The sequence below is a fragment of the Heterocephalus glaber genome, unplaced genomic scaffold, assembly GCF_053883595.1.
Source record: "Heterocephalus glaber isolate CG9 unplaced genomic scaffold, H.glaber_assembly_v1.0 deba00001577, whole genome shotgun sequence".
Classification (NCBI taxonomy): Eukaryota; Metazoa; Chordata; class Mammalia; order Rodentia; family Bathyergidae; genus Heterocephalus; species Heterocephalus glaber.
In genome coordinates, this window is record NW_028258358.1 from 27,511,987 (window position 1) to 27,534,306 (window position 22,320).

Consider the following 22,320-nt stretch of genomic DNA (forward strand, 5'->3'; position numbering starts at 1 on the left):
TTTCCACTTTTTACTCTATATGCTAGGTTCTTAGCCACAATTAGGGACATGAGTGTATCACAGGATTCCATGTGTTCTCAGAAAATTTCAAGGAAAACGGTTGGGATGTTCCTTGTATGGCTAGAACAGGTTGTAATGTTTGATTCCCTTCTTGAGGAAGTTGAGTACATTGTGGCCACAAAAGAAAAATAAATCCTTTTCATGTAATTCATTTTATTATGTAATTCACCAAAAGGAAAATTGGAGCACAGCCTTTTTATAAACCAAGCTTAAACAATGATATGAAAGCCATGTTCCCGGAAGATGTTGGTTGATATGCCATTGAATTATTGTTAACCTCCACGTTTTAAACCTTGTTCAGGGTGATTTTTTGCTGATGTCATGTGCTGTGCCAGGAACAGTGGGGTTGTGTTTTGTTCATTATTTACTCTTCTAAAAATGAAGTAGTAAGTATCTAGCTCTGTCAGAGTGATTAAAAAGGGTCTGTAATTTTAGACCACATAGATTCCTTAGAAATAAAAACAATTTCAAAATTCAGTTTGATGCAAAGTTAACTAAGTCTGGTAAATCTAATTATCTCTAAGCAATTTTTTTTCAGTTTTAGCTATTTAATTAATTCTATTCAATAATTTCAATATGTTCGCATTAGAGTAATAAATTCTCTAATGGGTAGAAGTCCAAATTTTCTAGATGATAACAAGTGCAGTGTTTAATTTTTCACTCTAAATTTATTCATGCAATCTATTAAAAAGGAAGTTTAGTCAGGAAAAAAAGAATAGTCAGATATTACAAGCTAAAAGTAGAAGTGTTTATGTTAAGTTCACCAGAACTCTATTCTCATTAAATTTCCTTCCAATGAATCTAAGTGCTTAGAGTTATATAAAGATCTAGTGTGATACAAGTGGTAATTTTAATGAGAATTCTTATTACTCTTGAATACTAGAGGCAGTTTCTCTTTAAGCATTGTTATGGTGTTTATGTTTATAGAACCTAAGATTTCTTTCCTATTATAAATTACCCTAGTAGCTTATCTATAAAACCTAAATAGGATGTGTTACTTTTTAGGTATTATTTTTGCTGCTACCACATTATTATCCAAAGCATTTCTTGGTCCTCCATAGAATAAAATAATATTAAATCAACTATGAAGAGCAGCCATATTGCATTTAGCATAACAAGGTTAAAAAGAGAAAGGTAGAAAAATCCTCAATAAATTCAATCATGTTCTCAAAGTACAAAGTCCACCAAAAAATGTATATACAGTTCAGGAAATAAAAATAGTGTGATGTTTCTTCAACAGATGGTGTTACCCTCCTGTGGGGGACCCTAGAGAATGTCTTATAATGCAGAAGCCCCACTACACTGCCGGCCATCAGAGATAAAATTGAAAATGCATGTGCAGTGATCTCAATGACCAAGGTTACCTAGGTCCACTGTACTAATAAATGTCTGAAAGCTAATGGCCTCCACTTTGAGCTCCTCTTGTAATTACAGAGGCCAAAGGTAACTGTATTAATCCCCTGATGTCTCAATAACTTTAGTATTGAAATATTTATACCAGTTTTTCCTTTTCCTGAAGTGTGTATACATTTTCAGGTAGTCTCTATATGTGAAATTCCTTGGAAACTAAAATGAAATCCCTTTTTTTTACTTCCATCATGCATAAAAGTTCTGAAGGCAGATTCCAGTTGTTAGTTTTTTAATATTCCTATAGGCACCATCAGCATCATTTTGCCAAACATAGGCATTGACAATCAAGTATAATTTGCCTAAGATAATTCATTACTCTTGGATGAGCTGTTGTTTTCCCTAGACACTATGTTTGTCAGCTTTCCATCACTGAAATTTGTTTTGTTTTGTTTTGTTTTGTTTTTGAGACAGGGTCTTCCTATCCACTTCAGGCTGATCTTGAACCACTATGTAGCTGAGGCTGGCCTCAAACTTGCAGTGATCCTCCTACCTCAGCTTCCCAAGTGCTGGGATCACAGGCCTGTGCCACCACACCCAGCTGAAATATGTTAAATAAACTAAAATCAGAAAAAATTTATTTTGACTCATTTTTCAAAAGCTTCAGTCCATGGCTGGTTGTGCCTGTTGCTCTGCTTCTGTGGTAAGGTAGAAATCATGGCAAGAGAATGTGACAGAGGTGGCTGCTCATCTCATGACAGCTGAGAAAGAAAGAAGAGTAAAAGGACCAGGGTTCCCTCTCTCCTTGAAGGCTGTGCCCCCAGCCGCCTCCCTCTAGGTTTCACCTCCTAATGTTTCCACTACCTCCCAGCAGGCTCATCAGCCTGCGGCCAAGCCTTAAATATGTGAGACATTCGGCGACATTTAAATTCTAAGCCATCACAAAACCAAAATATTTCTGAACTGATGTATCCAAGCATAGTGTCCTCAACTATTCTGTAAAATTCCAGAGTGCTGACACATAAGAAATAAGAATAGAAGGAAAAGTGATTATATTCCTCACTCCTCCTCATGCTATCTGCACTGAAAGAATAGTGGATATAAGGATCACTTCAGACTTATGAGTTCCAAGTTTGGGTGACAAATCTGGCTATTTGAATTTGTTTGTCCTGCATGACACTAATGTATACCTGTGTTTGCCAATAACTGTCTTCAGAAATACAAAGTTGTGTAGAGCTCCTCGTCACTTTTTACAGTTTTGAATACCAGAGGAGTGACTTCATGTTGATGATTGAACAACTTAAAGGACAGAAAAAATTCCCAGAATAGGAGACTAGCAGAGAATAGCATTAGCTTAGAAAGTTTCCAAATAGGTAGGCTTGGACTGTTCCTTCTTTAATGAACACTGCTCATGTTGTTTTCTATGTATCAGGAATATTGCTCGATGTTGTATATCCGTGTCCCATTTCTAAGTGCTCATAGCTGATTAACAAAAGAACCAGGATTTAAACCAGGGGTTAACTTCTTTTAATATTTAAAATTTAACTACTCCACTACATTATCGTATATCTCAAATAAATGTAGAATCCTACAAGATCTATGGGTACCTGTAAGTGTTGTGATTCATTTAAAATATTTTCAGTGACTGCTTTATGGTAATTCATATTAATATCCATGCTCATCCTGAAACATGTGAAAAACGGCTTTATAATCAATTGTAAGGCATCAATGTCAATATCCACAATTGTGTTTAGAATGACGTTGAAAAAAACACCCCTACTATTTGTCTTCTAATGAATGAGAAAGCATCAGAGTGATTTTAAAATGTGTGTTCTCTGATCTCACCAAGAAAAGACTAAATGTCATCATGGTTCAGGGTAGAAACAAATATTTAATAAAAATGCTTAAAGAAAATTGGCATAAGAATTAAGCTATCATATAGGATGTAGAAGAATGAGTTTACTTACATTGGAAGGACTTACTATAATCTATGTCAGTCAGTGTTCTACAGATAGAGCCAATATTGAGCCTGTATATACAAGGAAGAAAGAAATACAGGTAGAAAGAGATTAATGAATGGGCTCACATAATTACAGATGTTAACAAGTCTGAAGATCTGCAAGGTGAGTCCACAAACTAGGAATCCAGGACATTCTCTGGTATAATTCCAATCTGAGCCCCAAAACATGAGAAATTGGAGAATTCATGATGTTGTTCCAGTTTAAAGGTCAATGGGCTTGAAAACCAGCAAAGAGCCCATGGCCCACTGTGAAGATGTTTAGTTAACCGTGTAATTAAAATCAGTTTTCCAAACAGGGGATATATGTGAAAAATAAATGTTGTCCATTTAAAATGGCTATATGTTTTACAAATACTATGGGAACCATACTGCATATAAAGACACAACTCGAGAAAATAATTAAATAAAGTACATATAGATTTTGTTTGTAGTATAAATTTGGTGCTCTGTATGAGCTTTGTTTTCTTCTTAATTTTATTGAATTTCATAGCTGTAATGATTTTTGTGAACCCACCCAGCTCTATGTATGCACTGCAGAATGAGCTAGGAATAGAGTAACAACATCCCAGATCTTGTCAGTTTTTGTCACAGCTTTAGAGTTCCATAAACAAGATAATATTAGTGAGACTGTTATGAGAGACCTCTATCATATGCATAATGTGTGCCATCTGGTTGTAAGTTAAAATTGTTATAAAATAAATTGGCTTTAATATTGGAATAACTTCTCAAAGCTTTATGTAATAAGGTATTTGAATTTTGCTTTACATTTCCAAGGAAATTTCAGAAAACAAGTGTGTGAATTTTTCGAGAACAGTGTATGCATATACTGTAGATAATTATTTAGAAATAAATACATCAATGTACAATCTTTCTTTTTTTAGTACTCAATTTTCACCATTCTCACTAAGGATGCATTAATTGGTAGAGTTCACCATTCCTACTGAGGGTGTATTAATTCAGCCAAAATGTGACTCTACAATCCAGATTTGAGATTAAAAAAAAAAAAGACTCTTGGAGAATTAGTCCCTCTGGCTCTTCCTCTGTTACTAACATCCCATCGTGTGGTATCCTCCAAACTCACCTTCACAGAGGTGTTTTCTGTGGAAATGATCTTCCTCACCTGATTCTGTGCTGAAACTGACCCTACTTCAGAACAATGCCAGTCTCCTCTTTAGATAAGAATACTCTAGAAATAATAGATTTCTTTGCAAAAAGTCCCCAGACTCTTCTAAAAGTCAAAGAGAAGACTTTCATGGAAAAACTTAGTTCACATCAAATTCTCTGGAAAAGAAGAGCTCTGTAGGAAAATGCAGAGGTCATACATGCTACATTAATTTTTTATATCACTACTTTTATTGAGCCTGTATCTTGTAGAAATGTATTCCAAATGTATCAAGGGCCAAATGCTAGGGGATTGTCCTGCACATTAGCTGAAGATTTGTCTTCGCTAAACTGCAAACTTTTGTGCTTGTAGGTGTAAGCAATTGAATAATCTGTGTCATGGCAATGCTCTGATAACAGAAATGACCCCAACTTACTGGATTCCTGTTTGTGTTGTACAATACATGACTTGTGTTTCCAGTGGTGCAGGACATTTGTACAATTGCCATCAGCCCTTTTTCGGGGTCCTGATGGAAATCAGAAGACTGGCATCTGGTTTCATGCTCCATTGCTATGTTCAAGTGAAGTGTGCTTTTGAACTCACTTCACCTACCTTGGACTCTAAAGTTAATATAATAAGCATAATGCTTTGTTAGGTTAAAAAATTAGTTTCTTTTCATATTTATGATTCCATTTAATTTTCACTTCTACAAATGAAGACACTGAGTCTCTGTGACTATAAAATGTTCTATTTTCTGGATCGTGACCCCAGCTTCCTTCCAACACATTCTGTTGCCTTCTAGCATGAATTCTAGATGTTTCTGTAGCTCCATTTTAAATATTTTGAAAAGGAAACTTAAGGACTTATTTATGTATCAACTTATTTCCACAGCTTGAGATGTCACTCAGTGGTAGAGTGCTTGGCTACTATGCAGGAGGTTTGAACCACAGCACCACAAAACATAAATGAATAAAAAACAAAACCAAAAAGCTTTACTTCCAGTAAACACTATATTCCAAACATCATGTGCTACATGTAGAGTACTATGATTACATACTTATAAGCCCAAAGAATAGAAAAATAAATAAGTATAATCACAACTGGATGAGATAAATATATAAAACCAAATGTGAATACATGACAAAACGTGTGAGTGTGGGTAAAACTAATTTTAAAACATGTGGTGATGATGAGAACATGTGAACATCTAGTATAAAAACATAGAATAGCAATGTTTATAACCAGAAAACATAGAGACAAGGGCAGGAGGTACTTATATGCCTGTTGTTAGATGGGTCTACGCCAGAAAACTTAATATTAGGTGGAAAACTATGTACTGTATTACATTATCATATATCACATGGGATTAGTTACTCTAGGAACAATGAATTGTAGGTTTAAAAGCGAATGAATATGTATGTTGTTTATTCCAGGAGATGGAACATATAAATGGAAAATTTTCCATATTGAGTCAGACAAGGTGACCCTGTAATTTTCAACAGCCACTTATTTCTTCTGCTTTCAGTATGAGAGTGTTCTCCTTCTCACATGCACCCCTTGTTTTCATAAAATCTTGTCGACTCAAAGCAGAGCAAATGATGCATATATCATAATATTACATAGTTCCTTCTGAGTGTGAACCTCCAAATGGAAACATCATGAGGGACATCAGGGAGCCATCACCCATAACCTAAGAACTGGTCCTCATGTGTGCTGTGTTTTGTGGATATTTCCCTGAATGATGTTGATGTTCTCAGAGTAGTGACAATGACTAACTCCCTATAGTTGGTGCCGATATCCCCAGCAAACAACAGAATTTCTTCTTAAAATATGACTTGCACAAAACATGTAGAGATTGAAATATTGAGTTAAATGTATTGACTTATAACACACCTGATGGATAGAAAGGCAAAGCAAGATAATTTATTTCCATTTAATAAATGTAATAAGCTTCACAATCCCTCTTGCACAACATTCTTAGACATTTTGACAATTTTTAGGCTCTAAGGATTAGCTACTTAATATTCTTCATGTACTAAAGTAAAACAGGCAAATTTTATCTGAAGTTCATTTACACCTTGCATTGGGAGAAAAGTTGCCTCCTTATCAGTGTTCACATTTCACTTGCTGCAACTATTTTTTAATGAATACTGGTAGGTGAAAATGGCATATATTTAGTCGATACTGAATCCACTATCTTCTCCATAATGGCTTCAATAGACATGTCTAAATAACATCAAATGGTCAAAGAGTCCAAATAATAGCAATCCTCAGTTTCTCATTATTCCCACATCTCTATAGTTAGGCCTTATTTGGGTGCATTAAATGCATTTTACAAAATTATATGGCAAATATAACCTGGATGAGGCCACGCAGAGACAAAACATTTGGCCTTCCCAGTCCTCCCATATGTATTAAATCACTCCTGTGTAAGGCAGCAGGTTGTCTTGCATCATTTATTATTAATAAGTAGGGATGATTCATTAGTAAGTTTCCTGAGGAGAAAAATGAAGCACTGCTCAGTATTTTTAATGAAAATAGTCTATCAGAGATGATCATCAAAAATAATTAACATCCATATCAGTGGCACTGACCAATCAGATTGGGCACCACTACGAGCCATGTCAATGCAAACTACATGAATTCCTATGCTGCCATAGGCACGCCCAGAGTCAGACAGAGCTTCAGTGGCAGGACACTAGAAATATTGCCAATGAAAATGACAGATTGATCAGACACATTTAAATTTATTCCCTCCTACAACCCACTAAATACAGTATAGGGATTTTTAAAAAAAAAAAAAAAAAAAACTAAATTTACTGAGATCAGAGGAAACAGAAGAGGAGACAGCAAATAACAGCATTTGGGAGCTAGAAAGCAGATGGATGAGTGAAACCTAACACAGGATGCTTGAGAATGCCAACTCCTTTGCAATGCTGAGAAAAGCAGAGAAATAACCCAATTGCTCTCTGGAAACCTGCAAAGGTGTATGAATAGATGGTACCAGTTACCTCTGATAGGAAGGTGAAGGGGGCAAATCAGCAAAAGGATAAGTCAAGAGCTGTAACATGAGGTGATTCTTTCCTCCACTCCAAACCAGCAGGTGTGTGTCCCTTCTGTACATACTAAAATAAAAGAAGTGTAATCTTGGACTGGAGAAAGCTGGGGCAGAAATATTCTTGTGGAAGAAAAAGCAATTAACTTATCCACATCTATCTATCTATCTACCTGTCTACTTACGTTCCTATTTAAAATGACTATGGAAACCTACACCCCCTAGCCTGCTTCTTGTAATTTGTTCCTATAATTCTTGCATCCTGGGAGTTACTTTCAGGCAAGATATTAGAAAAGTCTTCTTTCAAGTTCTGCCTAAAGAGGAAACAAAAAGGGGCATGATACACATGACTTCTCCTCAGCAATATCTGAGTCTTCTCCCTTTGTATCTGTGGTAGGACTGCCTATCTGCTGTGATATTGATTGTTACGGTTTCTTGTTAATGTGTTCATCAGGTCTCTCCCTCTCAAGAATGGCCATAAGCCACACTCTGGGAGAGTGCTGGCCAGGGGGAAAATTAGGTTCAGTGAATCTATCATGTGCAAGGAGGTGAAACATAAATGCGTGAAATTGAGTATATTTATTATTTCTGGACTCTAGACAGTACCAAAAGAGGCTGACAAAAAATCCAAAGATAGCAGGGAGTTCAACCAGTACAGCAAGACAGGGGACCCAAGGGATTGCATGTTCTTTGTAGTCCCAGGGAATTATCCCTATGGCTTTTCCTCAGGGGATGCTGGGGTTTGTCTAGTTTAAAGGAAAATATGCAGAAAGGAGGGAACTTCTTTGCATGAATTCAAGTTGACCACAGGTTTTATCATGATCAGTAGCTGTGAAAGTCTGTTTTGGGGGTCAGACAAATTAGGAAAAAGCAGGCTATATGGCAAACAACCAAGGTAGGGTTGAAGCTTTGGACGAGGGCAAAGAAGCTGGCATACAATGAGGTTTCAAATAATGTATTTCAAGTCTAAAATTGCATGTTGGGCAACAACTATATTAACCAAGTTAGTGACAAGATCCCTGCAACTTGAAATTAGGAATTTTCTGGAGATAAGCTTCAACCAAGGAACTGAGGAGGAGAGGTAGCAAGTGTCCTGTCCAGATAAATCTCTTAATCACCAATTTGCCTTTCAACCCTCTCTCCCTCTGCTCTGGCAATTGTGGAAGGAAGTGTTAGTGGGAAATGGGGCATCCAGTTACTAACGATATTTCAGAGTCATTTGTTTTTCCAACCCATCTGACCCATGCTGCCTGACACATCTGTGGTCCCCAGCAAACATGTAAGATCACCACTTGTCTATCACTTGCTGAGCTCCCAGCAAACACTCAGAATTCCAACTAGGCTTTCCGTCCCTACTCTTAAAGATTGTCATATACCCAAGAATCAGGGATTACCTGGAAAAGTCATGTTCACAAGCAGACTAAAAAAGCAACTTACATTAAGAAAAAGACTCTGTAGAGAAGAAAAGTTTAGAAGAATACAGAGCATAGGAACAGCTCTATACAGCCTGAGAAGATTGAAACAAACAAAAGGTATGGACCTTGTAAAGCAAAAGAACATAGTAACTTAAAAGAGACTCAAGAATTAAGTGTGGGAAATCTAGAAAATAGAGTGTAAAGTCATAGAAACTAGAAGAAGAAATCAGAGAACAGAACACCTTCAAGAAATCTACCATTCAAACAATGAAAATTCCAGGAAGAGCAGGGAAAGAATTCAAGAACATATTCACCATATAAATAGACATGCATTTCTAGATGGGAAGGGTTCACTGAGTTCCCAGAGGAGAAGTTCCAGTAGACTTACATCAAATAAAATGATGATGAAGTATCAGAAATGAGTGTGCATTTGAGTCTTATTCATGAACTTGATATATTCCTTCAATTATTTAGGTCTTTTATGCCCTTAGATGAGATTAGCTGTAGGAAACATGGTTCTCTTTTGGGGTTGACATTTAATTTTATTGTGATGGGGTCAAAAATTCATTTTTGTTGTGTGTGAACATTATTTGTTAATTGTTACTACACTTGATCTTAGCCAAAAGGCCGAGAAGCGATGTTAATTGTTGATATTTGCTATGAGCTTTAGTATGTAGTCTCCTTTGTGAATTTCTTTCTTTTTTTAATTAATTAATTTTATTGGTACATTTTAGGTATACGATATAACGACATTCATCATTGGAAATTTGCACCTTTACATAATCTCTCTTGGTTCTTATTTTTTCCCATTCCTCTGCCCTCCCTTCAACCCCTCCATCCCTCCCTTTTTGAGGGATTTTCAAACAAAGACTTCTTTTGAAGTTTTTCATTTTCTTATTCCATTACCTTCTTTCCTTTCCACTCCCCCTCCCACTTCCCCTTCCCCTTTGCCCCCTTTCTTCCTATTTCACATAGTCTATTATACCTTTTAGTCCTTATTTACACATTCAGTTTCTCACACTAAAGAAACTTATTCGGTATTTACACATGAGTGTCCTATTTATTTCACTTAGGAGTATGGCCTCAATGCACATCCATTTAGCTATAAATATCTCTAATTTCTTATTTTTTATGATTGAGTAGTACTCCATTTTACTAAAAATAACACATTTTCTTTATCCAGTCTCCAGTTGATGGGCAATTGGGCTGCTTCCAAGTTTTAGCTATTACAAATTGTGCTGCTATGAACATGGGTGCACATATATCACTGTGGTATGAGTCTTTTAATTCTTTTGGGAAGATACCCAGCAACGAAATAGTTGGATCAAATGGGACCTCCATTCCTAATTTTTTGAAGTATCTCCATACTGATTTCCACAGTAATTGCACCAGTCTACGCCAGTCTGCACCAGCAGTGGACCAGTGTTCCTCTTTCCCCACAGCCCCACCAGCATTTGTTATTGGTTGAATTCATGATATCAGTCATTCTTTCTGGGGTGAGATGGAATCTCAGCATTGTTTTTATTTGTTTCTCTGGAATAACCAGTGATGGTGAACATTTTTTCATATATTTATTTGCTATTTCTACTTCTTTGTCTGAAAAATATCTGCTCATTTCAGATGTCTATTTTTGGATTGGGTTTTTAAACTGGGAGGTCTGATTTTTTTAAAGTTTTTTTAAGTTATAAAGATTCTCGATAGTAGACCTTTGTCTGGGGAACACCAGGTGAAAATGTTTTCCCACATTGTGGGTTGTCTCTTCACACTCTTGGTGGTTTCTCTTGCTGTTCAGAAGCGTTTTAATACGAAGAGATCCCATTTGTTGATTGTTTGTGCTAGTTCAAGGGCACCTGAGGTTTTGTTCATAAAATCTTTTCCTACACCAATGTCTTCAAGACTTCTATCCAACCTCTGTTCCAACCAGTTCAGAGTTTCTGTTTTAATATTTAGATTTTAATCCATTTTGATTTTAGTTTAGTGCATGGTGAGAGATATAGGTCTAGTTTTAACCTTTGGCAAATTGAAACTCAATTTTTTCAGTATCATTTATTAAAGAGGATATCTTTCCTCCAGTGAGGGTGTTTGCCTCCTTTGTCAAAGATGAGGTGGCTGAGTGTGTTTGGAGTTGTAAATCTGTTCCACTGGTCCTCAGGTCAGTTTCTTTGCCAGTAACATGCTGTTTTTAATCACAGTAGCTTTGTAGTATAGTTTCAAGTTGGGGGTTGTGATACCCCCGCCATGTCTCTGTTGCCTAGAATTGCTTCTGCTCTTCTAGGTCTCTTCTTGTTCCAAATGAATTTTTGGATTGTTTTCTCGAGGTCTGTGAAATAGGCTGCTGGAATTTCAATAGGGATCACATTGAATCTATGTAGCAGTTTTGGAAGTATGACCATTTTCAAAAGGTTGATTCTTCCTACCCAAGAGAAAGGGATGTCTTTCCATTTTCTGATATTGTCTCCAATCTCTCTTTTCAGAGTGCTATAGTTTTCAGAGAAGAGGTCTTTTCATTTCTTTTGTCAGGTAAATTCCTAGGTATTTCAGTCTTTTGAATGCTATTGTGAAAGGAATTGTTTGCCCTATTTCCCTCTCAGTGAGTCTGTTGTTCATGTAGAGGAAAGCTATTGATTTTTGTCTGTTGACCTTGTAACCAGCTACTTTACTGAATTTGGTTATTAAGTCTAGAAGACTTTTTATGGAGTTCTTGGGGTCTTCTATATAGAGTATCATGTCATCTGCAAATAATGACAATTTGACCTCTTCATTTTCTATTTTTATTCCTTTTATTTCTTTCTCTTGTCTAATTGTCGTGGCTAATTTTTCCAAAACTATATTGAACAGGAGTGGTGATAGTGGATATCCTTGTCTTTTTTCTGATTTTAATGTGAAGGATTTCAGTTTTTAACCATTTAATATGATATTGGCTATTGGTTTTTCATAGATGGTTTTTATCAGATTGAAGTAGAGTCCATCTATTCCAATCTTTTGTCTGGTTTTAATCATAAATGCATGCTGGATTTTGTAGAATGCTTTTTCTGCATCTATTGAGATGATCATATGGTTTTTATTCTTGGCTCTATTGATATAGTGTATTACATTTATTGATTTGTGTGTGTTGAACCATCCCTGCATCCCTGGGATGAATCAGGGTGTATGATCTTCTTGATGATCTTCTACATTCTATTTGCCAGTATCTTATTAAGGATTTTTGCATCTATGTTCATTAGTGAGATTGGCCTATAGTCCTGTTTTTCGGTTGGGTCTTTCTCTGCTTTGGGGATAAAGGTTATGCTTGCTTCCAGGAATGAAATCGGGAGTATTGCTTCCCTTTCAATTTCATTGAAGAGTTTAAACAGTAGTGACAGTAGTTCTTCTCTAAATGTCTTTTAGAATTCAGCAGTGAAGCCATCAGGAACTGGGCTTTTCTTAGTTGGTAAGCTTTTAATTGCATTTTCAACCTCATTGATTGATATTGGGTTGTTTAGAAATTTTAGATCTTCTTCGTTTAACTTTGGTAATTAATACGTATCTAGGAATTTGTCCATTTCCTCTCTGTTTTCCACCTTATTGGCATATAGGTTCTCGAAGTAGGTATTGATGATCCTCTGGATTTCTGCTGGGTCTGTTGTAATTTCATCCTTTTCATTCCTAATTGCATGGATTTGGGGGTTTTTCTTTCCTTTTTCTGATAAGGTTGCTAAGGGTTTGTCAATTTTGTTTATTCTTTTGAAAAACCAACTGTTGGCTTCATTGATTTTTTTGTATCATTGTCTTAGTCTCCATTGCATTGATTTCTTCTCTGATCTTTATAATTTCCTCCCTTGTATGAGCTTTGGTTTGTCTTGCTCTTCTTTTTCTAGAAGTTTGAGGTTCAGCATCAGGTTGTTTAATTGAGCTTGCTCTGTTTTCCTAATATGCATATTCATTGCTATGAATTTCCCTCGTAAGACTGCTTTCATTGTATCCCTTACATTCTGATACATTGTATTGTCCTTGTCATTTAATTGTAGGAACTGTCTGATTTCTCCTTTAATTTCCTCTATGACCCATTCATTATTCAGAAGTGTTTTGTTCAATTTCCATGTGTTTATGACATTCTTGTGGTTTCTTTTGCTATTGATCTACAATTTCATCACACTATGGTCTAATAATATACAAGGGCTAACTTCAATTCCTTTGCACTTACTTAAACATGTTCTATGAGCAAGTATGTGGTCTATTTTGGAGAACAACCTGTGTGCAACTGAAAAGAATGTGTATTGTGATTTTGTGGGGTGGAACAATCTGTAAACATCTGTTAAGTTCATTTGTTCAAGAGTTTGATTGAGTTCTAGTATTTTGTTGTTCATTTTTTGTCTAGTTGATCTATTTGTGCCAGTGGGGTATTGAGGACCTCCAGTACTATTATATTAGTGCTTATTTGACTTTTCATGTCCATTAGTATTTGTTTTATGTAGTTGGCCACATTAGTGTTTGGTGCATATATATTTATGATTGTCATCTCTTCCTCTTGGATTGTTCCATTTACAAGAATGTAGTGTCCTTCCTTGTCTCTCTTAATCAGTGCTGGTTTGAAATCTGCTTGATCTGCAAAGAGGATAGCTACTCCTGCTTTTTTGCGGGTTCCTGTTGCATAGAGTATTGTTTTTTCTACCCTTTAACTTTCAGTCTATGAGGTTTTTTTTGAATTAAGTGTGTTTCTTGTATGTAGCTTATTGTTTGATCCTGCTTCTTGACCCATTCTGCCAGTCTATTTCTTTTGATTGGCGAATTGAGACCATTAACATTGATGGTTATAACTCATACATATTGACTTATCTTTCTCGTGCCTTTTTCTTTTTCCTGGATTCTCCCCCTTTGCATTTAATTTCTTATTGTGCCAGATGGATTCATTCTTTTGTGCTTCCTGGGGCTGTGATCCTTATTGTCTTTTCCTAGCATATTGTCTAAAATTTTTAGGAGTGCTGGTTTTGTATTCATAAAGTTCCTAAGGTGCTTTTAGTCATGAAAGTATCTTATTTCTCCATCAATTTGGAAAGATAGTTTTGCAGGGTACATCAATCTGGGATGGAGGCTGTTTTCCTTTGGCAGTTGGAATTCATCACTCCTAGCTCTTCTTGCCTTAAGGGTTTTCATTGAGAAGTCTGCAGTGATTCTGATGGGCTTTCCTTTGTATGTGATTTGTTTCTTTTCTCTCACTGCTTGTAGAATTTTGTTCTTCCTTTAGGTTTCTGGAATCTTCACTATCATATGCCTATGTGTAGATTTTGTTTGATCAAGGTTAGTTGGAATCCTATAGGCCTCAGTTTTCTGTATGTCAAGTTCTTTTCCCCTCCTTGGGAAGTTTTCTGCCATCACTTCTGTGGACAGTTTTTTTTTTTTATGTCATCTGCACTCTCTCCTGTTTGTTCACTGACTCCGATCAGTCTGATGTTATTCTTCTTTGGATTGTCTAGCAGCTGCTGGATTGATTTCTCATGGTCCCTTACTATTTTAAAGAATTTTTTTTCCTGTTCAGTAATTGCAATCTTATCTTCTATATTTGAAATTCTGTCCTCACATTGGCTTATTCTGCTGTGTAAACTTTCAATGGAGTTTTTAATCTCCTGGAAATCTGTTTGCATCTGTTTTATGGATTCTGTTTTTTCCCTATGTTGGGATTCCATCATGTTCCTTAGCTCCTCTATTGTTTTTATCTGTGTGTGCTCTAGTTTTATTAATCATGTCTTACACTATGGGCACAATCTCCGCTATTATCTGAGAAATTATTTCTGATTTCATTTTTTCCAGATCCTCTTTTGCACCAGTTTAGGGAGTCCAGGTTGTTGAGTATCAGATTGTTTCATCTTGCTTCCCTTTAGGGTTGCTTTAGGTGATCTGGGAGTCTGGTTTTGAGACTTGTGTAAGTGTCTTCTCATTTTAATGGGGGTTGGGAGGTGGGGGAAGGATGTGAGCTGCTGGTGCCTTCCCAGCTCACTTCTTAGCCACTGGGGGGGGGGGGTAGGGTATGGCGGCCTGGAAGGTTCACCTCTTCTGCGCTGGTGGCAGCTCTGCTTCTTGGTGCTGAGGGTGGTAGTACAGAAGGTTCACCTCCTCTGCCATGAATTTCCTAATATGTATTTCAAATGAATGTTTATGTACTATGTCCACTAATCATTAAATGTGGCAATGCTACATGTCATCTAATTATATCCAGCTATTTATATTTATGATTTATTCTGATTTTCACAAAATAAAATTTTTGAAAGTTATATTTGGGTTAGGTACAAAAGTAGTCTTCTTTTATTCTTCTAAAGCTAGACCCAATGGAAACATAAGCACAAGTGTCAGCACATAAAAATTAAAATACCAGTTATTTTGCTGTTGAAAGCCAGACTGGAAATTGTGCTTTTTAAATTATAGATCTCCCCCAAAGAAACAAGATGTACCTCAATTTACTTCAAGTTAAAAACAGCAAGAAGAATGCACTTCATTCCAGGCAGGCAAATTTAAAAAGGAGGAGAAACCCCACAGCTGAGTAGATTGGGTTCTTCATAACAAACTTGCTAAGCAGAGCAAGAATCTGTCCTGCTTACAGGTGAGGGAGAGGGAAAGGTAGGGGAGGGGGATCTGAGCAGCATCATTGGAACCATGGCAGGAAGGCAATGGAACCATCTTTGCCTTCCCCACTGATCTGGTTACCAGCTATTTCTAGCTTCCATCTTTACTAATTGTCTTTTTTTTTAACAATCAGTTACTGAAAATCAGGTTAAAATCCATCTCCAAACTGAATGTAGATGTGTTTATTTTGAGAATATGGCTAAAGGTTATCAGGTTCAGAATTGATACATCTATGTGTAGAAGAGTTTTCTCCCTTGTTATTATGAGATGACATTCATTATCTCTTATAATTTTATCATTTATTAATACACTGACATTGCATCCTATTGTTATGTGTCTGGAATACATTTTACCAAGATTCTCAGCCTTCCTATATCATTATGTTTTGGTGTGCTGCTAGATTTTAATTTTTAAATCCATGTCAAGTGTCTATTTCCTCTAAGAAATGATAAAAATATATACTAAATATTAAATTTTTTAAAATTTACAGTAAAGACCTACTGCTGTTAATCTCCCTCAAAATACTCCTCTCTGACTTGAAGTACACTTATCCCATCATTCTTTCTGCTTTCTGAAGCAGTTCTGGAAGGCCTCTTTCTGAGTATGTTTATGAGATTTGATTAAAAATACAGTGAATACGTCTGTCAAGTGCCATCCAGTGGAAAGACAGACTCATAAAACATCAGTGTTTCCTCATCCACTTTATGACCAGATCTGGCACTGTGACACTTCAGCCTCTTCCTCAAAGTAAAAAATGACTGGAAAAGGTAAACAATGCTTGGAACTGATTCAAAACAAGGAGGCAGTGATGACGGCAAAAAATTAGACATTCACAAAAGAGGGCTTGCAAAGCTGCTTCAGAGTTTATCAAGAAAGATGGGATATGTGTGTTCAAACTGAGAGGGAATATTTTAAGGGGAAGTAATGGCAATGTGTGTCTTTTATTTTAATAAATATTTTAAAATTTTAAACATTCACCATATTTTTGGTCATACCTCCTAGTTTGATTTAAATCATTGGAAGATTACTAAATTGTTTACATGTGGCTTTATCCTCTGATATTGTGCTTTCAATTTACCAGGCTTTTTGTTTATTTGCTCCTTCTTTACTTTCATTAGATGTCATAAATGATCTGTTCCTCAGTGCATTAATAATGGATATGTTTCATATTATTTCTTTAAGTGCTTAGCCTTGAATTTTTAACCTTCATTAAAATACAGGTGTCAGAGCAGAACTTAAAATTAAGGTTTCTTACTTCCTAAACCACAGAAATGCATTGGAACATTTTAACAATTATTTTCAGGTGTTGTAATTGTACCTTATTTTTAACCCCCTAAATTAATCATTATTTTTATTGTCTTTCCAACCAACACTCTTATGCAGTTGCTTAGATGTTTATGAATTATTCTGATCATGATTACAACTTGCATGACACTCTCATTTAGGGCTCAGTTTCTCACATTTTGAAACTATACTCTTCAGCAATTATTTTAGAATTAATTGAAAAGCAGTAAAAACCCTAACTCTTTCTTGAAAATCCCCTTACGTTTTTCAAATAGTTAACTATGTTAAAGAATTTAATGTTGATGTGTATTTTCTTTGTGGTTTAGAATAATTTAATTTATTTACCTAAGTTCTATGATTGATTCATAAAATTAATGCAATATTTTGTTCTCATAAGACCAATCTGCATTTTACCTGGTAACTTAAAAATTTTTCTCCACTGCCCTGATGTATTTTTATTATTTTAACTTGCAATACTGTGATAAACTTTTTTCAAGTAAGATGTTTTCAGCATTTTAGCTTTTAAAGTCTTTTTCAGAGACATTAATAAAAATTAGTCTTTATTGACTATAAATTCTTAGAACTAAGGCTCTGTATATAATCAAGGACAATATTTTATTTACTAGATAAAAACTTTTAGTATTTGATTTTATTTACACATTATGTAAAAATTTTATGTTAAATTTTCTATTACAAATTATTTGTAGGAGATAATTCACAATGGACACATAGGATTATAATACTATAAAATGGTTTAAGATAATTTGGTACTTTCAAATTCAGATAGATGGGACTTTTGTTTTTGCTTTGTTTTGTTTTCTTTTGTTTGTTAAAATCTTCAAAAGTCAATAAGGCAAACAGTGAAGACAATAAAATATAGCATCAGGAGTGGGCAAAGGATTCAAACCATATTCTCTCTGTGTACAAATTATCCTGAAATAAAAATTGACTTATCAAATTACAAGAGAGGCATCAATAATTTATTTGATACAGTGACAAACACATGAAAATGATCCTCTACATTATTCAGGGTTGCAATGCCAAAATAAATCATACAATTTGAAAGTAAACTTTTGTTTACAATCACAATCTCCCATTATTTTTTATAATCCATTCTTCAATTTATTAAGAATTGAAATTATTTCATTGTTCTTACATAATTTGTCACAGGAAAAGAATGCTATTGATGTCTATAAAACTTAAAGAGGAACCAAAAGAACTATGATTAAAACTCCCACTCCTGCAAATAATGACAATTTGACTTCTTCATTTCCTCTCTTTATTCCTTTTATTTCTTTCTCTTGTCTCATTGTCGTGGCTAATGTTTCCAAGACTCTATTGAACAGGAGTGGTGATAGTGGACATCCTTGTCTTGTTCCTGATTTTAGTGTGAAAGATTTCAGTTTTTGACCATTTAGCATGATATTGGCTGTTGGCTTTTCATAGATGGCTTTTATCAGATTGAGGTAGAGATCGTCTATTCCAATTTTTTTGTAGGTTTTGTCCCAAAGGGAATAGAGGAGACACCCTTAAGCACAGCCTCACTGATTAGTCACCCCCTCTAGCAATCAGATTGAAAATCACAGCGATGGCATTCCGTGATGCATGTTCATGAGACAATAAGATTACCAGGAACCTTGTCTGTTCTACCATACAGTCACACTGCTTGGGTTATAGAGTTATATAGAAGCCCTATGGAAATCTGAAAAACAACTCAGCACTTTTCAGGGTACATCCTGGACTCCAATCACCACCCAGTTTTGTACATCTATCAATCACATTTCCTAGGAGATGGGATCTGATTGAAATAGTTCCACTGAATTTGGATCTGATTGGAGACTGTGTTAGTTACTTCACTCTCATTGCTGAGGCAAAATACATGACACCCAAAGTTAGAGGGGAAGGAGTTTATTTGGCTTACAGTTCATAGAGGTTTCAGTCCATAATCAGCTGACTCCAAGGCAGGGATAATAAACAGGCATGGAGCTCACAAGGCAGCAAAATTAAGGAGAGAATTACCAGTGTCTCCCTGCCCCTTCTATCTTGTTCAGACTATTTAGGTAGGGCAGGAAGCACTCACACCCTTAATCCTAGTGTCCTTGAGCCTAGCACTGCATCATGAATCAATTCCAGCTTCACACACTCTAAATCAAGCCTATGACCACATGAGGCTTTGGGGGGACATCCAGACCCAAACCATAACAGAGACTCATGACAAATTTATTCAGAAAACACTGTCACTTTCCTCATAATAGATTGTTTCCATTATAGTCACCAGTTTTCTTATTGGATATAAAATTCTGAGTTTGCATCTAAGTCTAATTCTTTATTTTACATTCTGAATTTCAACAATATAATTTTGAACTTTAAAAGAAACCAAATTAGAGAAACAAATTTTTATAACTTTTGCAATTCACTGACCTGGATAAAATTCAGCAATTTATTTATTCACCCAATTGTTACTAAAATGGTACAAAGTCAATACAAAAAATTAATGAAAATCCCTAGAGAAACACAGACACAGTTGACTACAGGTAAAAGAAAGATTTTCAAAAGTGCATATAAATCTACCAAGATACATTTTATCAATAAATGTTTTTGAATACTTATTTTAATAAGAGGATACACTTACATTCTTAACCCAATTTCCTACTAATAGACACTTCATGGTTATCATTTTCACTAGCAACACATTGCTTCACATTTTGTGAATGAATATATGCATATTTCATTAGTTTTTCTGAATAATTGTTTCATAAAAATTAACCATAATTTAAACACTTTTGATAAACTTTGGCATATTTCCTGTAATATCTTTGTAAATACTGGTTGTATTTTCTCCTTGTCCTGCTCTGTCAACTAAGCAAAAGATAATTGACACTTCATTATATATAAAATTATATTTGCTTGCTTCCTAGTATCTTCTTATTTTTCTTAAAATCAATTTTTCTATACTTACTGTTAATTCTTTCACCACTGTTCTATCAAAACGCGTGGGTTTCATATAGGTTGTGAAAACTCTTCCTATGTTACATAGTGCAATATTTCCTTCACTTTCCAGTGTGTCCTCTTACCTTTGTTATGGTGTTCTGTGTTATAGAGAGTTTCTTTTTAATGAGCCTTTTCTTCAGAAGTTCTGCCTAACAAGCTATAGGTTCTCCCACTTGCAAATAAGTAAAAATGTCCAAGTATGCATTTTGTTTACTCTTTCATTATTTATATTTAAGTTTTGGTTCTATAAACATTTCCTTTAGAAAAATGCCTCTAGATAAAAATCTAGCTTATCTTTCAAATATTGGCTTAATTATCTCCTCTCTCTCACTGAGAATGCTTTCATTTTAAAGTTCCTAAAATCTTCTCATCTTAAAGTTCCTGGCTAATGTCATCCAGCCAGAATGCAGCAAAGCCAGAATTTGACCGTAAATTCAATGCTTTGAATTTATAATGACCAAGAGCATGGCACTGGAATCAATGAGAACCACATTTAAATGTGACAAAGTTGATACGGTCACAATCTCCTTGCCTTCACTACATTACTTCTGCTTCTATTCCTCAACATTAGGGTGAGGATGATTCTACCAGACTTCTTCTATTGTGAGAGGAAGGCTTATCACTCAGTTACCTATTCAACAATGTTCATTAAAAGCATATTATGCAAAAGGCATGTTTTGAGATGCCATGACTAAGGTAATTTAAAAATAGATCAATTGTCTAAAGAGAGTTTGACTTCATACTAATGTAGTATTGAATTCAAATAATGATTCACAGTCCAGTTCCCAATATTTCAGTCTACCCCACACTTTCATTATTATGATGATGAAAAAGATACCTAGTAATGTTTCTCTTTCTTCTTTGACTCATATAAGTATAGAGTCTGTCTGCATACAAGTATAGTATTTTCATTCTCCAGCACACATTTTGTGAATAAGTGAGCCACTTGACAATAAGTGAATCCTAGTATCCACGCAAATTTCTTTACTAAAAATAGAGAAAATAATCTTTAAGCATAGTCTTTTTTGCTTAGAGAAGTTTTGTAATCTGTAGACAGCTGAAATAAAGATAGGGGGAAATACCAACACTCCCCTCCCCCCAGAAAAAGCCAGTGTACACAGGACAAAGAGAAGCTGGAACCCTCTCTGATTCATCCTCATCCCTTGCCTATGTGTACTCTGTCCCTGAACACTTTCAGTTGCTTGCTTAATACACAAAATTGGCATACAGTAGGCCACCTCAAAGGTCAAGGAAGAAGAGAAAAAGGTCTAATGCACTTTATAAGCGCATGCATAATCCTTTTCCTCAATTTAATCTTGATCTACTACTCTCCAGCAAAGCACTTGCTCAATGTCAGTACAGCAGGTGAGACACACTCTGGATATGGGGTCTGCCCAACTTGCCACCATTACATAGCTTTCTAGTGTCTCTGTTTCCTCATCTACACAAACAAGCATGACAGTGGTGCCTACTATAAGAGACTGTTGTAAAAATTAAGCAAGTTAATATGTATGAAGTACTCCATAGATATTGGCAATGATTTAACAGACTTCACTGCTTTAGTAGCTGAGGCTTTTGTAATCAAGGTGCATTCTTTGTCCATACTTAATAGTACCAGCCATCCAACATGCACCCAAGTTTTAATATGACACTGATTTTTAATGGCATAACTGTCTGTCTTTCTCCCCTGAACTGTAAGCCCACAATATTAGTACCTTTATGTATTGCTATTATACACATAAAGCATAGTTCAAAAATTAGTTTTTGTTTAATCTATTTAAGTATTAAATTCCCAAACTAATTTTTCCATGAGTCTTTAGCTACCTTTGGTACAATTTACAAGCTTAGGTAATTAAATTTCTTTAAGAAAACAATCACTGCATCGCATGATTGTGGACTTACCCTTTTCATCATGCTAACATTTCTTAACAAATGTCAAGACCTGGCTATGACTTGATTCACAACTGCAGCTGAAATTGCTATGCTCTTCATGGGATCTTGAATTCTTTCCACATACTTTTCACTCAAGGGTCTTAATCTTTATGATTGTTGGATTTCTTTTTAGCATTGCTATCCCAGATGTTAAAATAGCATCTGACTGAAGGCAGTATAGCTCCTTGGCCTCATCTGACAGTAGATATAATGTCTTTGGCTTGCAGACTTGAACTCACCATGGTTTCCCTTGAATCTAGACCAGAGCCTGATTTATGAATGAATGAATGAATGAAATACTAGTATAGCGAGTTATTAGAAAATGTTATATGCAAATCCAGTGTAGACACCAGTCACAATGATTAGAAAAGTAAATCCTTAAAATCTCAAATTTATGTAATTATGGAAAAAAAGGTTTTATTTTTAATGGCTGAGAGTCCATATAGCTCCTTGTTAAGTTCTGGCTTAACAAGAGGTATAAAACCATGACTAAAATATTCACACTCCACTCTAGTCC

At 35.4% G+C, this 22,320-nt stretch overlaps 1 protein-coding gene and 1 pseudogene across 4 annotated transcripts in view; one reads left to right on the top strand and one right to left on the bottom strand.

Moving 5' to 3' along the window:
- Gpc5 (glypican 5) overlaps positions 1-22,320 on the top strand; it is a 1,453,028-nt gene that overhangs the window by 1,420,750 nt on the left and 9,958 nt on the right. The window lies entirely within an intron of this gene.
- Positions 9,550-9,638, bottom strand: LOC147823533 (U2 spliceosomal RNA; annotated as a pseudogene).